The sequence below is a fragment of the Apis laboriosa genome, unplaced genomic scaffold, assembly GCF_014066325.1.
Source record: "Apis laboriosa isolate Shangri-la unplaced genomic scaffold, ASM1406632v1 scaffold49_cov149, whole genome shotgun sequence".
Lineage (NCBI taxonomy): Eukaryota > Metazoa > Arthropoda > Insecta > Hymenoptera > Apidae > Apis > Apis laboriosa.
In genome coordinates this window covers 2,187,322-2,205,549 of record NW_025223500.1, presented here as the reverse complement: position 1 = coordinate 2,205,549, position 18,228 = coordinate 2,187,322, and the positions used below count along the sequence as shown (strand labels likewise).

Here is an 18,228-nt window from a genome sequence, read left to right as displayed (position 1 = left end):
AAATTTTTCATGGAAATTGTTTCTTTCTTTCGTTTTTTATTTATTATTTCTTTGCGTGTTTCGATTTTTATTCCTTTTTTTTTTCTTTATATTTTATTTTACATTGAAAGTTTTATGAAAAATTAAAAAAAGAAATTTGTTAAACTTTTGAAAAATAATTGATTTTTTAATTTTATTTTATGAACTATAAGTTTATGATTTTTTTTTTTTCCTTTTTTTTTTCTTTAATTGAGTTTTATGTCATTATAGAAATTATTAATTGTGTGGTAAACATTTATTCAGATTGTTGAATGATGAACCTTCTGTTAGTTCTATGTAAATACAAGGATCTTTCTGGAAGTTGTCTTTCAAAGTATTATTCATTACTATGTCTACTTTCTATTTCAAAGTCTGAATACATCAAATCTAACTTTGCCTACTTGGTAAAAAATATTTATAGAATAAAATTATCATTATTTCTTCAAGATGTACAAAATGTTTCAGAACTTAAAAAAATTATAGATTAGAAAAAATTAATCTCAATCTATTTATATTTCATAATTATATTTCATCTTTATAATAATAAATTTATAAAATGACAAATTTATGAAAATACTATTAAATAATAAAAACATATTTTCTAAATTAGTCTATATATATATATATATATATTATATTATAATAAATACAATATGACATGTAAACTTTTTGTAATCATTATATATTTTTTTATTTTTTTTTAATTTTTTAAATTTTTTATGTTTTAAAAAAATTATAAAGAAAAGGATATAGATATATTCTTTCATTTTATGTTGGCACATTGTTCCAATATCGTGTCGATTCCAAGACATGTGATCCATTGTCCTTTTTACAGACCATGTGATTTCGAATTCGCCTGGAATTTCGTGGCGACAATGAGCATACCTACTCTTTCAATTCCCTCTCCACTTCTCGACCAGTTTTCTTTCAGAGGCAACGGATATTGAATACCGTTTCCACATGCCCACCACGTAGCTAGATCGCGAGGATCACGATTTCTATCACATCCCCTTAACGGTGACCTTAACGTAACGGCGGGTTTTCAGGCCACCGATTCTCCTTCCCCTTCTCGATTTCTCTCATCGAAAACCCTCCATTATTCAACGATATTAAAATTGTCTTCTATAATCGAACTGTTGCTTGAATAATTTTCAGAATAAAATATTTTAATACCTGAAACGTTATGATTTGATAAATAATTGGTCAACTTCATATTTTTTATTTATGATTATATAAAATGAAATGAAGCTGAATCAAAAAATATATCAAAAGATCCAAATTTTTCTAATTTTCATGATCTAATTGGTATAACGTCAACTATTGAGACAAAAGAATAAACCATCTTATTATGAAGATTAATTAATTGAAAAGAAATATGTAATAATATTGGTTAATGACATGAGATTTTATATAGAAAAAAATCATATAAAAAAATAATACAGATACAAGATTTTCCAAAATTTTTACTCGCACAGAATTAAAATTTTTTTTTTAAATAGAAAGCAGAAAATATAAATATTAAAAATAATATAAAATGGCAATATTAAATCTTCAAAATTCATAAACTTCTCAAATTTCTTCGCAATTTTTAAAAATTCTTTCAAACCTGCTGACTCTTAAGTATGAACGTCCTAAATACCTCGGTAACTCCTTCGAAATATTCGGAACCCATTTGTATGCCATTGAAAGGCATTAAGGCGCGCGCGGGCAACGTATATTAATCTGGGATTACTTTCGAACGTGCGACTAATTTAATTTTTCGTCTCCCCTTCTCGCGATCTACTTCGTGACCCCATGGCCTGTTGTCAATTGCAGGTCGACACCTTTGCCCTGTCGCGTGCGCCTAATCGCTTTAGAATTAACTGCACCCCTGCGTGCTTTTGTGGGGACCTCCGATATCTTGGGGACGTGGCTGGTTCTCAGTTTCTTTTTAAATTTAACAATCAAACGCATCGCTTGATACGCAACAGTCTCGAATCTTATTCAAAATTTTTAAGTCCAAATTGAGATGCAATCTCACGATCGAATTTGTTGTCATTTAAATTATCTGCATACGTAAATAAATTTAGGTTAATAGGTCTCATATAAGTTGGAATTTTTGTGTAAATTCAAATTAATGCAAGAAACAAATATTCATATTTTAAATTATTATATCTTATTATTAAACTAGAAATATTAATAGAAGAAATAGATATTAATAGATAAATATTAATAGATATTAATAGAAACTGAAATTCATTTGAGATATACATAGTAATTTATATGATATGATATAATTATATCATATTTTGGAAATATAAATATATTTTATAAAATATATATAATTATATAAAATTATATAAAATTCTTATATAATCTATCTAAAATTATATAATATATAATTAATAGCTTATACGTATATCGTATATTATAATAAATAGAATCTCAAATATAACATAACCTATAAAATTTTCCAGATATTATATAATTTTCCAGTCAAAATATATTCAATTAAATTTTATAATTAAATATATTTAATTAAATTTTAAATTTATTTTTTTAAATTTCTCGGATTTTCTTTATTTCTTTTTACTTTATACAATAAATAAATACTTTAAATATTTTCTTAACACATAGAAATTTAATAACAAAACTCTAACCTTACATTCGCGAATTTCATAGATCTTTTCATAAATTTATAATCTTTTTCTTTTTTGATTAAACTTTTGATTTGTGAAACATTAAAATACACTATAATAAATAAAAATATATATGTATACTTTTTGTTATAAATTATAAAAGAAATATTATATAACAGTAAAAAAAAAAATGTCACTTTTATAATTCAGCGAAATATTCGTAATACCGAGAAACATCGGTTAAACAGTACGCTCTATATTACCTACGGGGAAAAAGATACGATGGACGGTTATCGCGGCCAAATTGAAAACTGTGACGTTCCTCTGCATTCGGTACAATTTTTTCCATGAAGTTAATGTTAATCAGTCGCGGACGTGACGTGGATGGAGGGTGCTCGACTGGATTTCATGTCGGCCACTGCCAGGCTTGTACAGCCTCTATGCCATAAACGTGCTGCCATAAGTACTTTGGCAATATACATCCCAGCATCAGGACTCATCCATTACAACAGGCTAGCGCGTGATCGTGCAACCACTCGTGGAGCACCGGCGCGCAACGCAGAAATGATTTTGTACCGTTCATTTCGGAACGATAATCCAATAGCAGCGAAGGTTTTCCATATTTTCGCCCGATTCTTTTTCCGAAACGGTACCGTGAAAAATGACGTTTTATTGTCGCTGTGAAACATCGACTGGAGTGCTTTTGCACGAGTGGACACCGAATTTTCGATGGTCCATGACATGGTCCTCGAGGACCCGGATTGGCTGTTACCATTGTTGCTTGTTTTCAAAAGTTTATTCGTTCATTGATTGACAAATTTTTTGATTAAATAGGATAGTAGAGAACAAATCAATTTTCATATTATCTCACTGCTTATTTTTGAAGAAAACATTCTTGAATAAAAATTCTTTTTTTAAAAATTTAACAGTAACACGTACACAATAATATCGTAAATAACATAAACATATTGTAACTCTTAAGATGTAAAAAAATATATCATTGAAATAAATAATAGAAATTTTAAAAAACATTAATAAACATTAATAAAATTTTATAACTTAAAAAAATAATTTCTTATCGCGATCTAAATACTTCAATTTTTTTTAATTTTTTAAAGTTAAATCTAAATGGAAAAAAATAATAATAAAAAAATATTAAATATATCCTTGAAAATTTCTTCCATAATTATAAAATAAAATTCAACAATAAAAATTATCAAAAACAAAATAACATTTCGTTTATATTCCAGGCTTGCTTTCTAATATTGTTGATTATAATATGATTGATTATAATAATCACATTGATAATTATGTCGATGATATATCAAACTTCATAATAATCTAAGTATTTACAATTATATTCTCGTACAATATTGAATACTCACTTGCATTGAGTTTTATGTGTTGAGTTTTTTCTTATTATCTATTCATTCGTCGATGTCCAACACAGTAAAAGGATGATGATATAGATATCCTATAGAAGAGGATCTTTGTTCGTAGTGATTCCACAAGCAACAAGAGATCGTTGCACAATGAGACCCGCATAAGAGGCATTAGAATATACGCATCCCTATATACAAACAGTTTTCACTGTGATATGCCTATATAAACTCAGGATTAAATTCTTTATCCCTTATCCATTACATATATTTCAATAATTTATTCAATAAAAAAATAATAAAATCGTAACTTAACATGTTTGTCAGCAGATACGTCACGAGATTTTTATTCCAATGCTAAACGTCATACGTATATACTTGACAGCAATATTTTTTCTTCTTATAGTCACATGATAAAATAAAATTTGCTTAAATGGATATATTGATGTGCTTGACCTAAAAAAAATTAAATTTCAAATATCTATTTATATCAAACCTTTTACTTCGATTTACTATGTGTAAGTAAACGTATTAAATATAAATATAAAAAATAATATAAAAAAAAAATTAGTTCAATTAGTCTAGTACTACATTCCAATTACTCACGAATTTACATTTAATATATTATATAATGACATTTAAATTATGACTAGCAAATCTTCGCTGGGTGTTATATGAAGAACATTAAAAGATATGTCATTAAAAGGCGGCTATTAACATCACAAAACGCTGTCAATTGACCGTTCACAAAACAATTCTCTTTAATCTTTTCTTCGTGGATACCCTCTCCATCGTTCCCTTACCGTTGACGGTGCTCTACGATTCAAAAATCGCGTGCGTTCTTTCACGCACGCTTATTCGTGGGGCTCTCGAGCAAAATGCACACGCGCGTTACACATCTCGTCTAACCGCGGCTTCTCCCATTCATTCGCGTTATGTATAGTGTACAGTGCCATGTAAGTATAATAAATAAGAATGCTTGAGAATCCATTGTGCCAATTGTTTTCGATAGTCTCATCGAAAACGACAAGGTCTATTTGTGGGATGTACGCTATAGGGCACGCACACATCTATTGACAAGTACTTATATACATCTGTATGTGCATGTACATTCCTATTTCTCTTCTTTTCTAACATTCTCTTTCTTTGGATTTCTACTCTTCTACTTTTATATGGTTCGATTTTTTTCTTAATCTTCTTTCTTATTCCGCAAAGTCTCTTATTCTTTTATACCTGTATGAAAAAAAAAAAAACAAGAACTCAGCAGGATCCCTGAAGGCAACCACGAAAGCTGGATATTCGGTCATAGTAATACGACGTGTACGTGCTCACTGACCGTGCATGAGTGTGTACTTGCACCCTTTTCTTGGTTAAGACGGTATTTCGAAACGTTCCGCGAGCTTCCAGTCCATCAAGCAACCGATCCTGCCGCCATGTACCTTCGTATAATGCTTTCCTGAAAGTTGATCCTTCTCATAGATCCCTTTTCGTAGATCGGATTAATGTAACGATCAGCTAAAAATAGAAGAATGTTCAGAGACTTGAAAATCTGACTTTGTATTACATGAAATTCAATTGACAATAAAAAAAAAAAGTATTAAAATTAAATTAATTATTATTTATAATTTTTCTTCGTTGGTTTATACATATTTTTCAAATCATTATCAAATTTAATATAAAATAATATAAGAGAAGAGGAATAATTATTAACAAAATTTAATGAAACTCAGCAAATAGAAGAGTATTAGAAGTACTTACTAGAAAATATCAAAAAAATCAATGAGAACCATGGACCTCGAATAGAAGTAATATTAACATAAGATGACGATAAAGAACAAGTAAGCAAGGGCGAAAGAAAGTCTATATATAATTTAACGACGTAAACCAAGGGAGGAGTGTCATTTTTTTTCTTGTGCAGTGTGGCTGTAGCACGATATGGGTGGATTCGTTTTCACTGAAGCTTCTGTGTGCATCCCACTTACCCCACCATTTTCGCGCATTAGCTCATGATAGCTACGTAGGAAAATGTAAGGCATATACTATATAGGCAACCTTGGGTACCTACTCGTGTCACCCATTTCGGGCATTACGATCCCATTTCTGTGGCTATTATCCGGACTCAGATCTTAAATGCGTCTGCTGGATATTGCCTCTTCGGCCGTACCGATAAAAATTTCCATGCAAATTATCGCGAGTTACGCCCACTATCTTTTCTCTGTCTTCATCTGTCTTTCTCTCTTTTTTTCTCTTTCTTTTCTTTCTTTGATTTGCTGTTTTAACTATCTTCTTTTTCTTCAATCGTTTTTATTTGATTCTAATTTGATATTGAAAAGGATATCAAATGTTTGAAAGAAAACATGTAAAGTTGCAAATATTTATCTATATTTTTTTATTTGCGCATTAGATATACATTTCTAAATTTTCTAGTAATTTATTTTTCTTTGCAATTGCTAGGAATATTTGAAATATTGCTAAAGTTAATCATTACCAACCTAACAAATGTTAACCTATAAAACTTTGTTTCTTTCTGTTTACATATTAATACATAGTTTGTATAAAATAAGAATATATAAATAAAAAAACATAAAAATTGTGTGTAATTAAGAAATTATTATATATTATAGTATATTTAAGAAATTAATTTACAAGAAAAGAAATTTAATTCAGAACAAAGAATAGATAGAAAAGCCATGACTTTTCAATTAACCAAACAATACTTGTTAGCCAAGATTATTATGATAATCCGATGTATACTACACTTTACATTCGCCACTCTCTTATTCATTGGATACAACACAGAGAATACAACATGCAGAACCAGTAATCGGCCAATCAGTTAAGTCGAGCATTGTTTCGAACAAACGTGCGAGAGCACCAGAGGGTTGTCCCTAATCCTTGCGGCCTATCGAAAATCCATGATCGAAATATATCTACTCTGTCAAACGCATGCGTACCTAGATCGGGCTACCCTTTCGTCCGACAAGGATTTTTACGGCTTTCAATCCTGTCAGAATGAAGGACGTGTCGCCTCTGGATTTGCCATCGAAATCTTTGTTATGTACTTTGCCATAAATCAGGATGCGCTTCAATCGATGGGTTATGATCCGATCACGTGGAATATATTAAATCAACGATGGACGGTATTCTCTTGTTTTTTTTTTTCATTTTATATTTTTATTCAAATTACTAAAATCTACTATTTTCTTTTGTAAAATATCATTGATTGATTAATCTCTTTATAATTAATTTTTAATTTAGAATTAACTAAAAAATTAATTGATTCATTATGAATGAAAATCATTCCTCATATAATTGTTTTAGTGAAAGAAAAGTATTTATATTATTCCTTAATAAAGTAAGTATTAATAGTAATAAGATAATAATTGCAAAAGGAATATTAAAAACTAAATCGAAAGAATATTAATAATGAATAAATCTAACTTTATATCTTCATAGAAATTATATTAAATTATATTATATAAAGGAAAGAATTTATATTATTTCTTAGAAATAATATAAATAAGTGTAATAATAGTCGTGAAGAAAAATCGGAAAAATATTAATAATGTATAGGCTTAACCTTACATCTTTGCTCTCATGGTTGAGTTTTCACCGTGGTTTCGAACCCTTTGTTCTAGTATGGGTCACGTGCCGTCGTTGATGGGAGAACTATCGTCCATGGTCGGTAACGTGGGATTACTGTGGCCAATAATTTTCCGGGGTCGAATTTGTTTGATATACTATATCCATTGTATGATCCATAGAAAGAGGCTTCCCACTCTCTATTGTGGCCACGACGGTTGAGGGGTTGAGCAAAACAGAGACAAGAAGAAGATAGAAAAGGGAGTAAAAGAGAGACGGTCGAACGACAGAAACGCAAAAGGGTGGTTTTGCCCAGACTCACAAGTGGCAGCTTTTAATCTCTTCCAGGGATATCTCAACTCAAGTCTGAATTGTACCTCGTTACCAACGGTTTAATTGCTTGTTAATGGATAATCGAAGTATTTTACGAATTGGCTCCGGGAATACTAACCATCGACTTCATGATGAAACATTTAATTTTGCTAGAATTTTGTAACTTCGATTGAATAAATCGTTTTATCAAATAATTAATTAACTTATCCAATAATTACTATATCTCTTTTTAAGGGAAAATAATCATATTATATTTTCTTTTTCAGAATTAATTGATAACAAATCATATCCATTGAAAATATCAACCTAATGGAAGATATAAAACTACAGACACAAAAGTAAATATTTAATAGTCTGCTCTAAATAATAGAAGAGACACAAGGTGGGAGGTTACGGTGCTAATTGACCGATCAATCTTCATTAGAAAACGGCTTAATTACAGTACAAGCTCTCTCTCTCAGAAACTCGTCTCCGTCGTAGCCATCGTTTCCTTCACCTCCTTTCTTCCGGTGCCCTGGAAAGTTTAATAATTCCGAAACCTTGGTGAGATATAAATCACAGAGGTACCTCTCTCGATGCCGTCCTCCTTTTCCCTCTGCCTTTCTCTCCGCTATGGCCATAATTCGAAAAACTTTCGAGGGAACAAAAGTGAGGACTTTTGTTCCAAGTTTTAGTCCTTCATCTCACTCCTCGTTCGTGAGGGCGCTGTGTTTGCGGAGCGACGCCCCGACAGTGTTTTGTTCGCTTTGTCTCTTTTTCCTGTTAGGTATACAATGCCGTAACTGCCTGGACCATCTCTTCGCGTACCTCCTTCGCGTCCAACCACGAAAGATTCCAAGTTTCTCTCCTTTCCTCCTTTTACCATCTCGCTCTTCTTTGATTCTTGATCTTCCTTTTTCTATCTCATTCTTTCTTCACTTTATTATTTCTCTTCCTCCGTCACCAAAAGAAGACGAGATAAAGTACGTATACGCAAAACATCGAGGGTCTCGCGGCGTTTTGTTGGGTAAAAGAAGGATAGGAAGAGAACAAAATGGAACGGAGTACCGCCCACGCATATAGAAGAAAGACCGGTGAACAAGTTCATTCCGATTCTTCTATACCTTCTCTACCTCTTAGTAGGACCATTAAATCTTCATTGAACAGATCAGTTAACCATTCGATCCTTACATAATGATTAATAGTACATAAATACAATATATTGGTTTCTTTTCTAATTTATCAAGTTTAATTGATATGATATTGCAAATGAATCCTATTGATCAATTAATTTTGAAAGCTGTATATGTATTTTTATTAATACACTTCCATATCAAATGTTATTCAATGAGTATAATAAAATATTTCATAACGTAATTGAGATGGAGATTAATCGAAATATTAGGTACCAAATCTGACTAATATTGAAAATAACTTCAAATGGGATTACGTGCGTTTCTATTGACTTCAAACGAAATTTTCGGATAGGAATAGCGACCAACGTTGAATTAGAGACTCGAAAGCGATCCGACCTAATTAATTTATTCGCATGTGGAGAACGCATCGTTATTGATTGATTAGCAGACGCGGCCTAAACCGCGGAATAATTTTCATTTCATATATAGGGGGAAATACTCAGACACGACATGTTCGTTTTTACCGACCGAACCCGACGCGGACGAATCTTTTTTCGTTTTTCGGCGCGCGAAACCGTGGCGCAAAGGAAGAAGAAGGGGAGAGACGTAGTAGAGTATGATGACAGCGGAAAGACACGACCACCATAGAGAGAATGTCGATCTCGTTTTTGCGAACGGTTGGAAGACACGCGGAATGGACGTTTGTCGATATCGTTTACACGAACGACACGTACGTATAAGTTACGATGATGTGAGGCAGATCCATTAGACTATGCAATTGTCCACGTATTGCATTGTCAGCCACCATAGAGATTTCTATTCAGAAATCGCGGAAGTCCCCGGATGCATTGACGAGAGGTAGAGGATGATCGAGGACCGCTCTTGTTGCGAGAAGGAAAGAGACACGAGAGAGACGGAATATCATGATCGACCAGGATACTGGTTACTCGTATTTCCCTTTTTTCCCCTAATTGTCATGCGTGATATTCGTTTCTACAGAAGTCAAGAATCTTTTCTACTGTGTGTGCATATATTAGAAATTGTCAGAAATTTTATTTTAATTGACATTACGTACGTATATATAAATAAATTTATATAATTAAAATGTTTTAATTTCAAATAGATAACATTCGTATATCATTAATAACATAACCTAAAATTATCGACATGATTAATTTATTATTATATATTCTTATTTAGATTACTATAAAACTAATTCGATTTCTTAGAAAAACCATCTCTTTCATTCATCAATTTTTCTACATTGATGAAATCGTAACAAGATTCTTCGAATAATCGAACAAAAGCTTTCAGTCCCCTAATTAACCCAGTTCAAAGATCCCGTGTCGGTGAAATGAATCTTTGTTACGCCCCGATTCGCTTCTGTAGAAACACACGCACGCCGCTTGATCGAGGGTGAACACGGGTTTGAATAAAAAGCTTTTTACATGACCAGGAGAAATAAAAGAGCGCGCGCGAGAGGAAAGGAAGAAAAATCTCGGATTTCCCGTTCTGCTACGCGCCCTTGTCTTTTGCCCTCTCGAGTTTCCTGGATCGTTCTTACCACGCCCAGCAATTTGCCTTGTGCTACAACTTTGCGATCGATTATTCCTCGATTATGGTGTAACGAGATATCCAATCGTAATATCTATGGTACACACGGCCATTATTCGATTGGAAAACCAATATTTTCTTACGTTTTGTTAATATCCCGATTTCCATGTACCTGTGGGTCTATCGTGAAACAATTATATCCTCCCTACATCATTTCAAGTTACACAATGTATGAGTATTGTATGATTACAACCAATGATTGACAAGGAAAGGATACGAAGGATTGAAACGCACAAAAGCTTAAGTAAACTTTCTATGGTTTTAAAAATAAATATTCATAAGAATATTTTTTAAATCAATTTGTAATTTCAAATATGATTTATTTTCAGGGAGGATTTAAAAAAATAGATTTTATTGGGATATTTTAAAAAAATTTGGAGGTTATGTCACATGATTTGTATGTATGATTTGTTGTTATATGATATTTTTTATGAAATGATAATTATTTAAAAATAATCTGCTCATTCTCATCGATTTTGAAATATTATAGAGAACAAAATTTTAAATAATTTTTTCTCATACATACAATCGCTATTTAAATTTAGTTTTCAAAATATATACAAAATATTTTTGCTGTGAGTATATTAGATTTTACCTATATTCATATGCATTAATGATATCGCTTTTCTATATTATGTAAACTATTTTTATATATATAATCGACTGGCACACAATATTTAATGAATGAATTAATATATTCTATATCTATAGATAAAAAAAAATTATTCATATAATATTTATCTTGTCAACATATTTCAAAATCATATTTCGAAATCAGTAAAGACAAAAAGTTTTTAAATAATTATCTGTGAATTTATTCTTGAATTAGATAAATCAAAATCATAATATTAAGGTAAAATAAAATTCGTGGACTGTTATTTAAACTGTATAAGAAATAGAATGTTTGTAAAAAATTAAATGATTAATATATTATAAAAATCAAAGACATAATTGTTTTGAGAAGAATAGGGTGTATTTTATTAATCACAGCGGTTGTCATCTCGTGTCCTTTCAAACAATAACGAGAGGACAATGACTAGTTTGAAATTCGCGAACAAAGCGGGTGTAGACATATTCAAATGGCACTTATAATGGTACTTATAAAAGGAACCATGCTTAAAACCGTACCTGTATCCCCTACAAATATACCTGGTATAAACGGTGGGTACGATTGCAAAATCCTTTCACCAATTGGATTCATTGTATGGTTGATCCAGTACAACGCGTCTATTCTGTTCGATAACCACAAATCGTGCAAAGCCACGCTTCGGGCACTACTTTCTATTATCCGTTACCACTTTCTTTCTTCCTTTTTTTTTTTTTTTTTTTATTCTTTTCTCATATAGATTAAATGCTAATTCGATAAGAAATTTTTTCTTTTTCCTTTATTCTTAAAATTGGATAAGATATCTATCTATTTATAGAAATATTATTCTTTTCTTAAAACATTTATATTATTTTATTTATTTATTAAAATTATCTTAAAAATCAAGTACAATTATTTGCATCGCAATAATTTCTAATTTTATTAATCGCTCTAATTTTCTAGATTTACATTTGCTTATCATCATATTCATCTTAATTTTAGTAATTAATTTTCAATAATTAATTCCCAAAGTCAAGAAAAGTTCATCGAAAAGTTTCATATTCAATATTAAGTTAAACTAACAGATTTATCTTTTATTTACAGTTCTCTATCCGGGATCCATGAATTTTCTATCTAACTGGAACATTTATACGAAGCATCGGTGGTTTTATTTAAATACCCGAGAAGAATTCAGTGGCCAAAAAATCGGCGAACCGTAAAGAAAGATTCACGGATAAAAAGGGGATCCGTTTGATCGCGGACCAGCGCTTGAAGCGTGGTGAAAAACCAGTCCCGACCGTATCACTCCGTTTCTTTGGTCAGGATCGGGCCAAACAATTAAACTCGAATGAGAAAATCTCTTTTGATGACGATGCACCGCGATGAACGCACGACGGACATATTAGTATAATAAGCGACGATCTGTGTACGCATATATAGATTATGGCAACAAAGAGGATGAATGAAAGAAACGACAGAGATAGCAGTAGCAATGATGAAAAGAATTAGATAATGGGAAGGTGGGGAAATGCACAATTTTAATGTGTACCCAGGTGGTAGTGAACAGAACGCAACAGAATGCAACTCCACGGTAAATTATTTCATATCTCCTGGCCTATTGCATATCTTTATGATCTAAAAACTTCAAACTGAGTGATTAATCTGAAAAGAATTTTCTAGATTATTTCTTGTGATCATCCCGATAGGTATTTGATTGCTTTTTACCATGTAATAGATAGATATAATAGATATAAGCGATAGATGAAGTTAAATATGAATTTTTTATATTTAAATTTTATCCCATTATAATTTAGCGTTCGTTTGAATATTTGAATTATATTAAACCAATGTTTTTATTTTAATCAAATGAACATTATTTTATTTTTATGTTCTTTCAAAATTACTTAATTACTTGATTATTGTTTATATATTTTTTTTATTAAAATTTTAATAGATAATTCTATTATCATTTAATTTATTGTTTAAGATAAAGATCACTAGAAAAGAGCATTGATTCAAGGAATTCAAATATCTCAGAAAACATAAAACAAAAATTTTCTTTACTTCTATTATCAAGTTCATTCAAGTTTTTTTATTTAAATAATGAACTTCTAATCGTTTTTCATTTAAAAATATTAGTTTTAATAACAAAGAAATTAAAAAGAACATAACAATAATTGTTAGTATCATGTTTGCTAAACAATTATCGTTCAATTCAATTCTCTAGTCGCTGAGATCAATCTTTTACAGGATTATCAAATGCGTTTAAATGCGGTTTCCTTAGATGTACAGATATACACGCTACCACATTGCGTATGAGCGTGGCGACGAGAAGAACCAATTGGTCTGTGATCACGAACACACATGCACATATACAAACTACGGAAGGAAGCAAGAGCGGAAAAAGTGAAGAAATGAGAGCGATAAGGAAAGCAGATCGAAGGAAGGAGGAAGGGAATCCAATATAACTGCACACACGTTTATAGGGTCGATGGGAATATATTGGAGCGGATATTGAAATACTTGTTGGTAGTTTGAGTCGAAGGCGAGAGATGCCTTTCTCGATGCCATCTTGATTGCGCAATCGAGGCATCGGTCCACGAGTACAGAATTTAACGATAAAGATCGTACGGATTATAGAATCCTAGACGGGGAACAAAGTCCCCTTCCTACCTATCCTCCTTTCCCAGGTTTTGTGCCTTTATCGGTATTATGAACCTCAACTTCTTGTTGTTTGCCACATCATTTCTTTAAACGAGATGTTATGTTACAATTACATTTGGCAATCTAACTTCATCATATATTTTTAAAAATATATTTTGTTTATATTGTAAATAAGTAATATATGGATTCTATTCACTTATCTATTTCATAATTATTTAAAGAAAAGATAAGATTAAATTTTTTTCGAAAAACATATTGAATTACATTACAAAAATGTCAATTATCGAAAATATAACAGAAAATTGCAAGTAATGTTATAAAAAATATACTAATAAATGTTTGCATCTTTGATTTACGAACGTTCTGTTTTTTAATATTTCATATTTTGTTCTTTTTTAATTAAATTTTTATAGAATTTTTATCGATCCGTTATGTAATTAATGACCTCATGCACAGAAATCTTTCATCTACGGTGAAAAGAAATTTTAATAAAAAAGATTCCGAATCGTTAATAGATAGTTGTATAATTTTTTACAACATTTTATTTCAATAAATAAGAAAAAGAAAAACAACTTGAATCAATGAAAATATTAATAAGAGAAAAAAAAATTTACATGAATAGTTATTTTTTATTTTACAATATTGAAACAAAATATAAAGGAATTAAAACTATTTAATTTTGTTAAATATTAATTATACATAATTAACGCAAATTTACAACTTTAAACAATTATTTATTGATAAGACTTCTAAGGTATATAATAATTGTATTATCTATTCAAAAAGTTGAATAAGTAAGATTAAAACAAAAATTGAAAAAGAAAAATAACATTTGAATGATCTTTTACAGTTTCAAAATCATTGAATTTTTATATTATAAAAATAAAGAGAGATTAAGGGAGAAGATAGAATTCTCAAGCGCGACCGATTCTGTCGAACGGAAATGCAATTCGGAGCGGCGCCGGCAGTCGAGTCTCAGCTCGAGTCGACAGATAGATAGAGTCAAGATTCAATTAGCTCTAGCTGTCAACTGCATGATACTCGTCGATTCAATACACCTTCTCGTTCATGTGCCCTCGCACATGCTTCTTTTCGTGCGTGTGTAACTGCGTGAGCGTGCGCGCGAAAGCGTACGTCAGTTCGCGTTTCGCGTTTAGCCTCGTAACGTTTTCGATGCCTGAATACTTTTGTACGTGTATGCATATGTGTGTCATCATTTACATACACGTATATATTTGATCATGTGAATGAGCTTAGTACACGCGTGCATGCTGAAAATTACCCGATCGGGCAAATCGTGAATTTTGGAAATGATTTTACGATCGCGGAGTACGAGGGAGTACATAAATTTTCGACGAGCTCGATTGCACCGAATAATGAGATAGACCATCTGTCCTAATAGAAGCACTGCTGATATTCATATTTCCGATTCATAATATTAAACATAAAAAGTGTTCTAACTAAATATATATCTAATTAGTTTCGATTTCAAGATATATATAAATGACTAGTCGAATAAATTAATTAAAATTATGCTGTATATAAAATATTCATTATATTCAATTCATCTACAGAAATTGTTACTTATATATATATAATAAATATAACCATCAGAGCATCGAACATAGACATTAAGCAATATAAATAAATTGAATTCGTTTATTTTTCATAAGCTTTCGATTAATAATTATTCTTTAATATTGAATTCCGATTAATATTGTCTCTTTTCAATCTTTCATTTTCTTCCTTCGATGAAATATGTGATTAATAGATTTTAACATGATTTTAATTGATCATTTATACGAAAAGACTTGGATCCGCTTTTGAATAGCTGTTTTGAATATATGAAAGAATACCCATGGAAATCTGTGGTAACCGATGTGCGTGTAGGTGATGTAGGTATCACTTATCCAAGAGCGGGGCGATATCAGCCATTTTCAATTTATTTCAAGGGCCTTTTCGTGGCGGAGGAAAGAAGGGTGCCACGACTGTCGACAGAGAGATACCTATACAAACGACCTTCGACTTCTCTGCTTCCGACCATCTCCGATAATCGTAACCAATAGTCGTTTCGTTCACGATATTATGGAATTAAAATTATTTCGATTCAAATACGGTCGAATATTTTCTTGTTTGGTGTTTGTGATTATAAATGACATATCAACGTTATCATACGTAATGATCGATATTATTTTATATACTTTTATCATGTTTTAAACAATATATGGAATAGTTTTTATATGAAAAAAAATATTTTATTTTAAAGGAAGTACCTTTAAATATTATTTTTGTTTATACAATAATAAAATCTTTTCAATTAAATTTTTATATTGCTATTATAATGCTATTGTAATTCATAAGTTTATTTATTATAATGTGGAAATTCTCATTTTTTTTTTAGACATTGGCATTGCTACATTATATCTAATATATAATATATAATAATTTATTAAATTTTTTAATACAAAATTCACAGATTATAATAAAAACATAATGAAATTGTAAAAAATATCAGTATAAGTATAAGTATATTTTATTTTAATTCGTTTTTAATCACTTTTTTAAAGGGTGAATGATACTTGCTTTTTGATAATATATTGCAAAATGACGGTTAAGTAGCTGCACGCTTGAAAACCATTTCAAACTAGAGTACTTAAAAACCTTCCGATATTCTCGTTAATTTCCTACAAATGCATCCTCGAAATATACATACAAAATATGCTGGTAAAATTAACCCGCCGCAAGTACTAAGGTAGTAATAAGTGTGAGCAAAAAAAGTCCGAGGAAAGAACCATTTCCAAATCCTCGTATACGTTTTACTTTCTATTCACATTCATATAATCGTAAAACCATAAAAATAAGCAATTTATGATTTTTTAATTCTGTAACATTAAATTTAATTTATTTTTAATTAATATACTCAACAAATATATTAAATATACCAATAATTTTTTTAACAATAGATAACGAATATAATTACATTTCATCATCATAAAATCAGAAGCATACAGATGAAAAAATGCATTATAAGAAACGTGAAAACAAAATGAGAGAGAGAATAAGAGCGAATGAGAGAGAGAGAGAGGGCGTTGCGGCCACAGAATTATTGAACCCCATTGCAAATGTGGGAGAACAGTTAGGGGAAGGAAAAAGGGAAAGGGGGCGGAAAGAGACGTGGGAGGTGGATGGGAGCAAGAGAGTTGTAAAAATAACGCAGTTAATTAGCAGCAAACCACTTTAGCGAGCTCGAGCCCAGTGCACACACTGTAATAAGCAAAGAACAACTCACGGGCGAAAAACGCCCTCGAACGCGAGGCAACTGAAACGCGCCAAGGCCCAGACGAGCCTCTCTCTCTCTCTCTCTCTTTTTCTCCCTTTTTCTTTTCGTTTCTGTTTTGCTTTTCTCGCCCTTTCTTCTTTCTGCTCATGCTCCACTCCATCTTTCCGACTCGCTTTCTGTTGCGTACTGTTTCCTCCTTTACCGGCTGTTCTACCGAGTCAAGCATAAACAACAGACGTTTTAACAATTTCGCTGTTGCATACCGCTTCGAAATTCATTGTACCAGAAAAAAATGCTCCTTAACGAAGGTTTATTTGTTTCGAAATTTTCTCCATTTAATTTGAGAATTAATTTTCTTATCCTATAATTTGTTACTTTTTTCATAAAAATAACAAATATAGAATATTTTAATTGCTAATTGATTTCACATATATATATATATATATTACAAAAAATTAAAAATATAAATAATTGTTTCTAATATTTGATAAAATATCTTTAAATTTTAAAGTGGTGGTTTTTAAAACATTATTTATATATCAGAAAAAATTATTTTATTTTAATATTTTTAAAAAAGAAAAATATTATCTACTAAAAAAAATATTTGATAAATAAATAAAAATTTTTAAATAAAGATAAAATTTAGGAAGATTACTTAAAGTAAACAATGTAGATGTCAGGAGTTGCCATATGCACAATCATAAAAAATAACGATTTGAGAAGTAGATAGTTTCTGAAATTGCAATCATTGTTTTACCAACTACAATAATTTGTTAAAAAAAATTAAATTAGCAATCAGTAAATACCACAGTATTCCCACATTGCCGAAAAGCAGTAACGAATAAAAAAGAACAAAGAAAAAAAATGAGATTTAGAAGGGTGAAACAGAGAAAGAGAATAGTACTATTTCACGCCTCGTGAATTTCAACCGTTTGAAATCCAGATGGAAATAATACAACTTCCTTGTTAAGGATCAAAGGAAACCTACCCCAATCTCGATTTCAAGGTCCTCTATTTCCCTTCTCTCTTCCAATCTTTC

General features: G+C 30.6%; 3 long non-coding RNA genes across 3 annotated transcripts; 2 read left to right on the top strand and 1 right to left on the bottom strand.

Annotated features, from left to right (window-relative positions):
• Nucleotides 1-3,907: 3,907 nt before the first annotated feature.
• Nucleotides 3,908-6,239, bottom strand: LOC122716747. Its single transcript, XR_006347084.1, has 5 exons — nt 5,774-6,239; nt 5,352-5,530; nt 4,622-5,248; nt 4,332-4,471; nt 3,908-4,206 (listed from the first exon to the last, which is right to left on the bottom strand). It is a non-coding gene; the product is annotated as an uncharacterized LOC122716747 (long non-coding RNA).
• A 440-nt stretch (nt 6,240-6,679) lies between these two features.
• Nucleotides 6,680-9,073, top strand: LOC122716748. Its single transcript, XR_006347085.1, has 3 exons — nt 6,680-7,155; nt 7,654-7,696; nt 7,780-9,073. It is a non-coding gene; the product is annotated as an uncharacterized LOC122716748 (long non-coding RNA).
• A 633-nt stretch (nt 9,074-9,706) lies between these two features.
• On the top strand, nt 9,707-13,032 carry LOC122716749. Its single transcript, XR_006347087.1, has 3 exons — nt 9,707-10,903; nt 10,989-11,056; nt 12,350-13,032. It is a non-coding gene; the product is annotated as an uncharacterized LOC122716749 (long non-coding RNA).
• The last annotated feature ends 5,196 nt before the right edge of the window (nt 13,033-18,228 follow it).